Below are 9,143 nucleotides of genomic sequence, written 5' to 3'. Positions count from 1 at the left end.
ACGGGGAGCACCGCTGCCATCCGCTGGAGGATGGAGTAGCCTGAACGCCCGGACATGGTGAACGGCTGCCGTCCGTGAGGTGAGTGGGGACTGGACTCCCAGATCGTCTGGAATGATGGAGCCGTTGCCAGGGGTGGAGGAGAGCCCTGCCATCTCCCAGAAACTCGGAGGGGTCGAAAGAAGACCACCGTCCACCATGGGAGGAGGGAACAGACTCCCTGACCGCCTGGAGTGGTAGGGCTGCTGCCAGGGGCGGAGGAGTGTCCCCACGAGTCGCCGGGAACGGGGAGGGGCGTTCTATCCGCCGGGGGTCATGGGTCTGACTCCGGGGGGGGGTTACGTCATGCCGGGGGCTCCCCAGCTTTAGAGAACGAGGGAGGAATGTGGCAGGGCGGAGGGCAGGGCCGGGTCCCTTATCAGGCTTAATCAAGCCTCCGAGAGGGATAAAGGCCGACTGCGGAAGATGGTGCAGCAGAGAGAGAACGGCTATGGACATGTCCGTCATGTGTGTGTTTGTGTCTTTTTAAGTTTTTCATTAAAGTATTATTTATACTGTCAAGCCGGTTCTCGCCTCCTTGCCCATCTAAACCCCTTTACACCAGGAAAAAGCTATCTAATAATATTTGCGATCTAAATGTTGCTTGAAATACTTTTTTTTCCGTAAGGTTACACGGTTACTTTTCAAAACTTAAACTGACACCGAATGCTCAAGCAGCCTAATTTACTCTTAGAAAACTCCTGATGTTGCTATAACAAGGCAATTAGCACTTACGAATTTACTTGAAGTGAAAATCAGCCCCTATCCTGTTTACATCTCAGGTTTTTAAATCCATAAGGGTCTCTTTCTCAATGGCGATAGTGCCACTGACAGCCAACTCATCAGCTAGATCTTACGCTCTTCGCTTACAAATTCTCTTAAAATCACTTAAAGCGTGATTGCGTCACTCAACGCCAGCTAGAAGGCCTCAACCGGGACATATCCTAAAGATCACATCCACCAAGAACAAATACATCAGTCTGATTGGCTGATGAATCTGACTTCAGATGCTCATTCACTTGAACTGTTGAGGGGGTCTGAAGGCTTAACGGGGTGGAGCTCAAACTCACGCTGCTTCGTAAGCGCTCGGCTTTCTTGTAATGATCAAGGAGTAAATTCTGACTGGATAAACAATTAGTTGTTTGCTATTCGTTTTTAGATGAATTAGAAGTAAATAAATAGGCAAAAAGGTGATTTATATATTAGACATGGCCAGCAGAGAAGGCTTTGCTGGCCCTGAGAATTCGCCACAGCCAGAAAAAGATCTTTCACATAATCCTTTTCAGATCGTACACTTTTCCAGGTCTCTACACCACAACACAATTATAACTTGCTCAATAGCTCACTAAGCCTCATTCATTAAAATGGAAATGAGCAGAGAGTCGTGCCCAGTGAGTGTGTACAGCTGCCTTTTATTGATCCAAACTGGAGTGTTTACCAAAAAGTTGAAAAGACAACAAATTTCAGTTTATTCCATAATTCACTGGAGGGTGCAGTAAACATTCGGAGCATCTGATCATAAAAGTTTGACTAACTCTTTGGCTCAGTCTGTGTTTTCCATTCTTTTTCCCATTTCGCATCCCATTTTTCAAGTCTCTCTCAAAGGTAAGAGGAATAATGTCGCCTCTACCAGAGCTGCTCTTAAGTTCGCATTAACACTTGCGCATCAATATTTAAAGCAAACTTTCTTTTCCAAATGTATCCTCTCTTCTCATCTCATCATGTCCTCTTGACCTATCTAAAACACTCCAGTTTCACAGAGGCCTGGACCGCCGCCTCCTTAGCACTCATAAAACTCATTCACTTGATTCTCTTGGCTGTTTTCCAAATATCTGCCATACTACTCATATTTCTGCAGTGTACAGCCTGTATACTCTGTGCAATACACAAATGTTTGGTATGCCTCTTATTGAGCACATTTTAACCTTTTCAACAGAGAAAGTGAAATATTTGCTTTGGTATGGATTAAACACACAAATTAATCATTTGAAAAAGGTTGTATTAAATCTCTCAATAATTTAGCACTACCGTACCATAAAATATTCACCATAGTTACATCCCATTTTCAGCCCTGCTGATCAAAAACAAACATAATTATAAGAGAGAGCAGATATTACAGCTCTGTTTATTTGGGATGAATTCCACTTGCAGTAAGACATTTTAAAAAGTCTTTTGATTACATCTTAATCTGTAATAGGCGAACTGAGGGATATTGGTGCTCTAAAAACTCTAAAAACAACAAATGTTGCATAAGTGTGTATTTTTATAGTGTAAACACGGTATATCTATAAATGCATCCATATTTTGTCATTATTAAAATAAATAAAAAATTATTAATAGAAAAATGTGATTTAAAATTAAATATAAAATCTTTAAAATATAAAAAAAAAATGAAAAAAAACCTATGACAAATAATAAAAGAAAAATACAATTATTTTTTAACATTTAAAAAATATTTTAAATATTTTACATTTTAAATATTTCATATTTTAAAATATTTTAACATTTTAAAATGTTCTGTTATTTAAAAAAAAATAGTATATAAATACAAATGTCATTAAAATAACAGAACAAATAATATATCATTATTTTATAAAATATATAATTAAAAAAGTAATAGTATAAAACATGTATAATTAAAATATACAAATAAAAACATTACTATTTTGTATTAAAACGAAAAAACAATAACATTACCAAAATATAAAACTATTTGAAAATGAATATATGAGAGAGAGAGAGAGAGAGAGAGAGAGAGAGAGGTTTGTGAATATATGCGATTCACTGCATCTGAAATTGCAATTCGCTGTTCTAGTCTCACTTCACTGGACTCAAACACGGCCGGCAGTATAAATAACCTGGGAGCGTGTCAGATTCGCACAGACGACAGGAGACCCATTGCACACATATGAGAAATTCTGAGAAAACGTTCAAATCTTAAATGGCTGACCTAAAAAGCATGGGAAGCGAAAGTCACATCAGTATCTCATGTAGATCTAAGATTCTGCTTGGAAATGGAGCGAAATGGCAGTCTGAAACCTTAACTGGCAATCTGGGACTGCTAATTTGTAGAACAGATTTGTTCTTTAATGAACAAGCTAGAGAGAAGACGCACAACTATGCACACGCTGACCGGGCAAGAGTGTAATTACAGTGAGTTGTTGCTGTAATCTTGAGTTAATGCTCAGACTGATGTATAGAATTCATTACCAGACACAAACTAAACCCCAGATATCAGGAGCAGGCCAGAAGGCTTCCCTATAAAAGCTGTCACAATCGTTTGGCAGATCTGAAGCAGTCATAAATCTCTGCATTTTCTTGCAACAAGTCATATACTATTATCATCACATATACTGTACACACATTACACATCAGTACATTGGATCACTACGTAAACAATATGGTTTATCAAAATGGCAATCATTAAGTATGGTATCATTACTGTCTGATACCATCCCATAGTTCTTAGTACAAAAAGTTATACAGCCTGATCTCATGAATATTAAGTGAAAACAGCCGATTACGGCAGTGCTCCTTTCTGCTCACATGTCGATTCGGTGATCTTCAGGACTTGTACCCTGGTCCTTTGCATCGAGTTTGATCACGCATGAACAAGCGTGTAAATGCAGTTGCTTATGTAATGCAAACGTTAAAATGTATCACCTTACAAGTCATGCGCTATGGTAAAAGTGATAAAGATAGCATTGTTGGTTCGCTGATCCTATTCTGCTTATCTCATCTCATTTTAGCTTATCGCGGCCCATTCGGCACGTTTCGTGGCCGACCCACCGGCCCGCTCGGTTCTCCTGATGGCCAGTGATCACCCCTGATCGGCCCCAAAGTGCATCGGCCCACCGGGAAAATGCCCGGTATGCCAGATTACCAGTCCAGCCCTGGTTTAGGCTAAAGAAAAAGGTTAGGGAAGTACGTTTTACTCATTAAAACTTCCATTTAAAATTCCCCTTAAAAACCTTGTCTGATTACAACATTATTTTACTCACTTTTGGCGCCCCCTGATGGACATGTGTAATACAGCATGTAATTAGTTTGTAGAAATGTGGCCATGGTCACGAAAATGTCATGTGTTTTATTTAATGTATTTTTTTAGATAGGCTCCAAAAATGTCTCAAGAAATATGTGCTCACAAGCAAAGATGGGAGCATGCACATTGCGTACTTCAGGGCTTGCATGCATCAGCTGAACAACTGCCATTTAAATTAATTGAAATGCAAAAAGATAACTATCTCCAGACCAGTTGAAGGGATGTTACCAAAGACTCACAGGATGGAAAATGATATTGAGGACAGAAATTAATTAAAAAATAACATAATATTAATATGGAGTGGCAATTTGCACCCTGGTGTAAATAGCATCTGCCACACAGTGCAGCTATTTACACCCCAATAGTCTGATGAAACCACAGACATACATGATAAACAAGACAATTTGTGTCATAGCAGAGGCATGGGGTGTAAAGATGGTGTGAATGTGTGAATGTTCGACTTTGCCTTTTGTCCCACTCATTGTCCCATCTGATTTCCTGTTTCCACTCTTCATATTTCCTTTTAAAACTACTTAAAATAATAGATACAAATTCATATAAACGTTGATTTGGTCAGGGATTGCAGGGAAGGGTTCGATCCGGAGGCGGAGTCTGTCGATCACACTCATCCCCACGGCTTGGCATCGCTTGTGTGTAGATTGCATCAGTGTATTAATATAGTAATATTGTAGTATGTTTTAATGCAATTAACCATGGTGTTACTACAGTAATATGGTGGTAATATAGTAACCAAAGTAAATTTACAACAAAATGCCATGATGAAACTGTGGTTACTGTAGTAAAATCAAGGTTATTTTTTCTGAAATAAGGTTAGGGCTAGGGGTAGGTGCAGGGGATTTTCCATAGCAACTGGTCCAAAGTTGGGGGGTGGGGGGTTCGCAGACCTTTTCCGCATATCGTGGCGCCGTTTTGTGGTCCATTCTGCATAACGCGGCGGCTCATTTTAGCTTATCACGGCCCATTTCGCAGCCGTCCCACCGGCCCCGCTCGGTTCTCCCGATGGCCGGTCTGGCCCTGATCAGCCCCAAAGTGCCTGGCCCACCGGGAAAATGCCCGGTATGCCAGATTACCAGTCCAGCCCTGGGTAGGTGTTAAAGTAGTGTGTCTGTGGGACTATAAATAAACAAAATAATCACACAGCAGTGATGCCCATATACAGTATGTTAGTATTTAAATTTGGGTGCAAATAGTATCTGACACTATTTGCACAGGGGTGTAAATAACAAGGATGCAAAGTTGGTGAAAATGAATACATGGCAAAAATGGCAATATGCACTGAAATCAAAGTAATGTAGTGACTGTGATATTGTGATAAAAATTGCACCAATATAAAAAGTATAATTTAACATGTCATCCTATTTATTAAGACATATGAAGGGGACATTGAAATGACAGAATAGTGGGAAGGATCCAACAACAGTGTTGTGCTATTTTAAACACACAGCAGTAAACAAAAAATGCAATCACGTAGGTCCTACAAGATGAACACTCACAATCCGCAACTTTCTTTTTGCGAGAATATCACGCAGCGGAGATTACAGAGGCGTAGCGGTTAAAAGTCAAAACTGTTGACCGGCTGCAGGTTCGAACTCCATAAAGGTTAATCCACATCACCATTGTGCCCTTGATTCAGACACTTAACCTCAAATGAGCCTAATCACTTACAGGTATACCACCAAGTCATTCTGGATAAGAGCCACTAAACTGCTCATTAGTAAATGAGTACAACAGTGCGCCGCGGGTCTGTGCGCTCCGGCAACCGGCCACCCGAGCGCGAAGCGCGGCTCCATCTGTCAGTGATTTAGCCGAAGCGAACATCAGTCTGGTAACTACATAAAAAACGATGTCTGTCTAAAATGTTTCCACGTCAAACTCATCCAGCAAACATCTGTAGTTTGATCCACCCCAGGAGGATAAACGCGCACAGCACGTGTACGTGGATGCGCCATAACTGTGTTTCAGTGTCTATATTCAGTGCGCAGCTCTGGTTTAATGTGGCATTTGCTTGCTTCTCATAAGATCCACGTAAGTTTGATATTATGGACATTGTAAAAGGCGTCAGGTCTTACCTACAGATTGCTGCATCTCCTTTGACCCATGGAGAGTCTTCGTCTTGTGTTCGGCGTGGTGATGGGTAGAGACAGACGCGCGCATAGGAGCACTCTCTGTCCCCTGCGCGCGCTCTCCCCTCTCTCTCTATCTCTCTCTCTTGCACCGTCACCCTATGAGCGCTCAGATTCTCATATGCACGCACACACACGCACAGCTCAAAGTGTTTCATGCGCTGTAACAAAACATAACAGCCTAATTAGTATGGGTGAGCATTCACCTACTATTACTTTATAACAAACCTCTTAACAGATCAAACTGTGGCGCAAAATGTCCTCAACCTTTGCACACAAATGACAGCCTACTTCAAATCGTGTGGTCTGTTGAGGAGAGGTGGGCTATTACTTTTAAAGTCATCAAACTGCGATTTTTACCTCGTGAAGTGGAATTAAATCATTTCTAGGGATTAGAATACTTATGGTGGGCTGTTTTGGACCAGAAATTAACCACCTAGGACACCCTAGAAACTAAGACACATGCATTATTGGAACCACATAGCAACACCCTAGCAACCACCCAGCACACTGAAGCATGGTGCATGGAACCACCGCATACATTTTCTTAAAAAAATATTTAAAGAATGTTGTTCCATAAATTACCTTCATGCAAATGTCTTTTAAAAATATTGAATCTTTATTTGGAGAACGTAATTTCTTCACATCATTTCAACATAGTTATTTTTAAATGACCAAATTAAGTAGCCTCAAAGTGATTCCCAGTCCAAAACTTAATTTATTTTTTTGTTTTGTTTTACAGAATCTTTTTGTCACATTACTGATTTACATTATAAAATAAGGTTAAGCTAGCAAGCTAAGTTTTAGCTAGCAAAATCATACGTTTGCATACGCAAAGTTAAGTAGCTATTGCTCCTTGAGTAAAGCAACATCCTCAACCTAAGCTCTACACTATGGTAACCCAGCGTAACAATCAGGTCAAAACCCTAAAATAACTGAATGACAAAATGATAAAACTCATCCTGTTCTTATCTTGCCATAAAATGCATAAAATAACACTTAGTTTCAACAGTTGTTCACATCATCCATTCCCCTGCAAAGCATTCTGGGACATGGAAATCTCCTGGCCAAATGGATTAAGTATAGTTTAATTTGACAAATTGAACTGAATACAACATAATTAATTTACATTAAGACAAAATGTTCTAGAATTGTGTTGGTTTAGTGAATTTTAATTAATGAAAAACCTGCAAATATCCTCTTTTGTTTTTAAAGTGTAAACTGTTTATAAAAAACAACAAAACATGAACTAATTTAGATAGACGGGCAAATATGGGATTTTGAGCATTCTAATAATTCTTTAACTTTAAGGCAGTGAAACCTCCTTTGAAAAAGAGCAACTTGAAGGAACATCAAATAATAATCCATTTGTGTTGGCACTACATGAATCATTTTTGTTGACATAACTGAAACTGGGAGAGGGATTTGCAGTTTGTTTACATGTTTAATCACTATCAAGTGTTGAGTTCCTTTTCTCAACTTGCTCTCATATTACTCATCTTGCTTAATAATACATCACATTTGCACTTAATTTCAAAAATGTTGCTCATCAAGTCCCAACCAAAGCATGCTGCGAACTGCAAATCCCCTTCACAGTTTCAGTTATGTCAACAAAAATGATTCATGAAGTGCCAACACAAATGGATTATTACATAAGACAATTAATTAAATAAACCTTAATAAATTAAGGAATTTATATTCTTGAAATGTCTGTTCCGGGACGGAATTTCCGTTCGTGTTTTGGCCTGTGTGATCCCACCCACTGCCCATTTACAAATAGTATTTCGACACCCCGGGTTGCCAGATTTGAAACAAGTTAGCGAGCAAACACAGGGCACTGCTTCCAAGGAAGCCAGCAATACATCTAGCTAACATTGACAGAGCTATAATAAATCCACATGAGCTGGTTTATAATTTGCAAAAAATAGAAACAAACGTATACGTTAGCTGATCAACTTACACTGTAAGGCTCGTAGCTTGCCATTGTCAGTTTGCTCGTTCCTGTTGCGTGTCCTCAACCTGGCAACCCGCATGAGCTTCGATTTTAAAGGGTAACTAAACACCTGCTCAGAGTCTGACTCCACCCACTAGAAATATTTGAAAATGCAGGAAAAGTGGGCAGACCCCGGCGGGGATAGAGGGAACGAACCGAGTGCGGGGCTGAGCGGGATGGGGGCACCTGAGACTCGTAGTGACGGATTAATTGACAGCTGCTGTCAGACTCTATGTTATTATTATTCCTCACACGGTCGCAAGACGACATGTACATGAATCTGGCATGGTGAGCTGGAACCTGCTTACGTCAGCTGTCACCGCTTACATCACGAAGTACCGCAACAGCCAATAGGAAAATTCAACTGCAGTAGCCACCGTTCAACCTGAAGAGGGCAGCACTCAGACGTTTTTACACCATATATTGTAGAATTAAAACACTTTATACACAAATGTCAAAAAAATTACTTGAATCAATGACCAGTACTAATAAAGCCCCATTCTTACAGATCATTAACTAAAAAAAGTTGGTTTAGTTACCCTTTAAACACTTGACGTCAATGTTACATATTGCATTTACATTTATGCATTTGGCAGACGCTTTTATCCAAAGCGACTTACAGAGCCCTTACTACAGGGACAATCCCCCGGAGCAACCTGGAGTTAAGTGCCTTGCTCAAGGACACAATGGTGGTGGCTGTGGGGATCAAACCCACAACCTTCTGATTAACAGATTACCAGTTATGTGCTTTAGACCACTACACCACCACCACTCCATTTAAGCTCCTTTAAGTTGGACCAACATCAAAAAATTAAGTTAGATGAATCGAATAAAGTGGAGTTAAACCATCTACAGTATACTGCATTGATTTGACCTAATGCAACTAAATTATGTTGGCTCAGTTAAACTGTTTTGATTTGAATTAAA

The sequence above is a fragment of the Xyrauchen texanus genome, chromosome 31 (genome assembly GCF_025860055.1).
Source record: "Xyrauchen texanus isolate HMW12.3.18 chromosome 31, RBS_HiC_50CHRs, whole genome shotgun sequence".
Lineage (NCBI taxonomy): Eukaryota > Metazoa > Chordata > Actinopteri > Cypriniformes > Catostomidae > Xyrauchen > Xyrauchen texanus.
Note: the sequence above shows the minus strand (reverse complement) of the source record.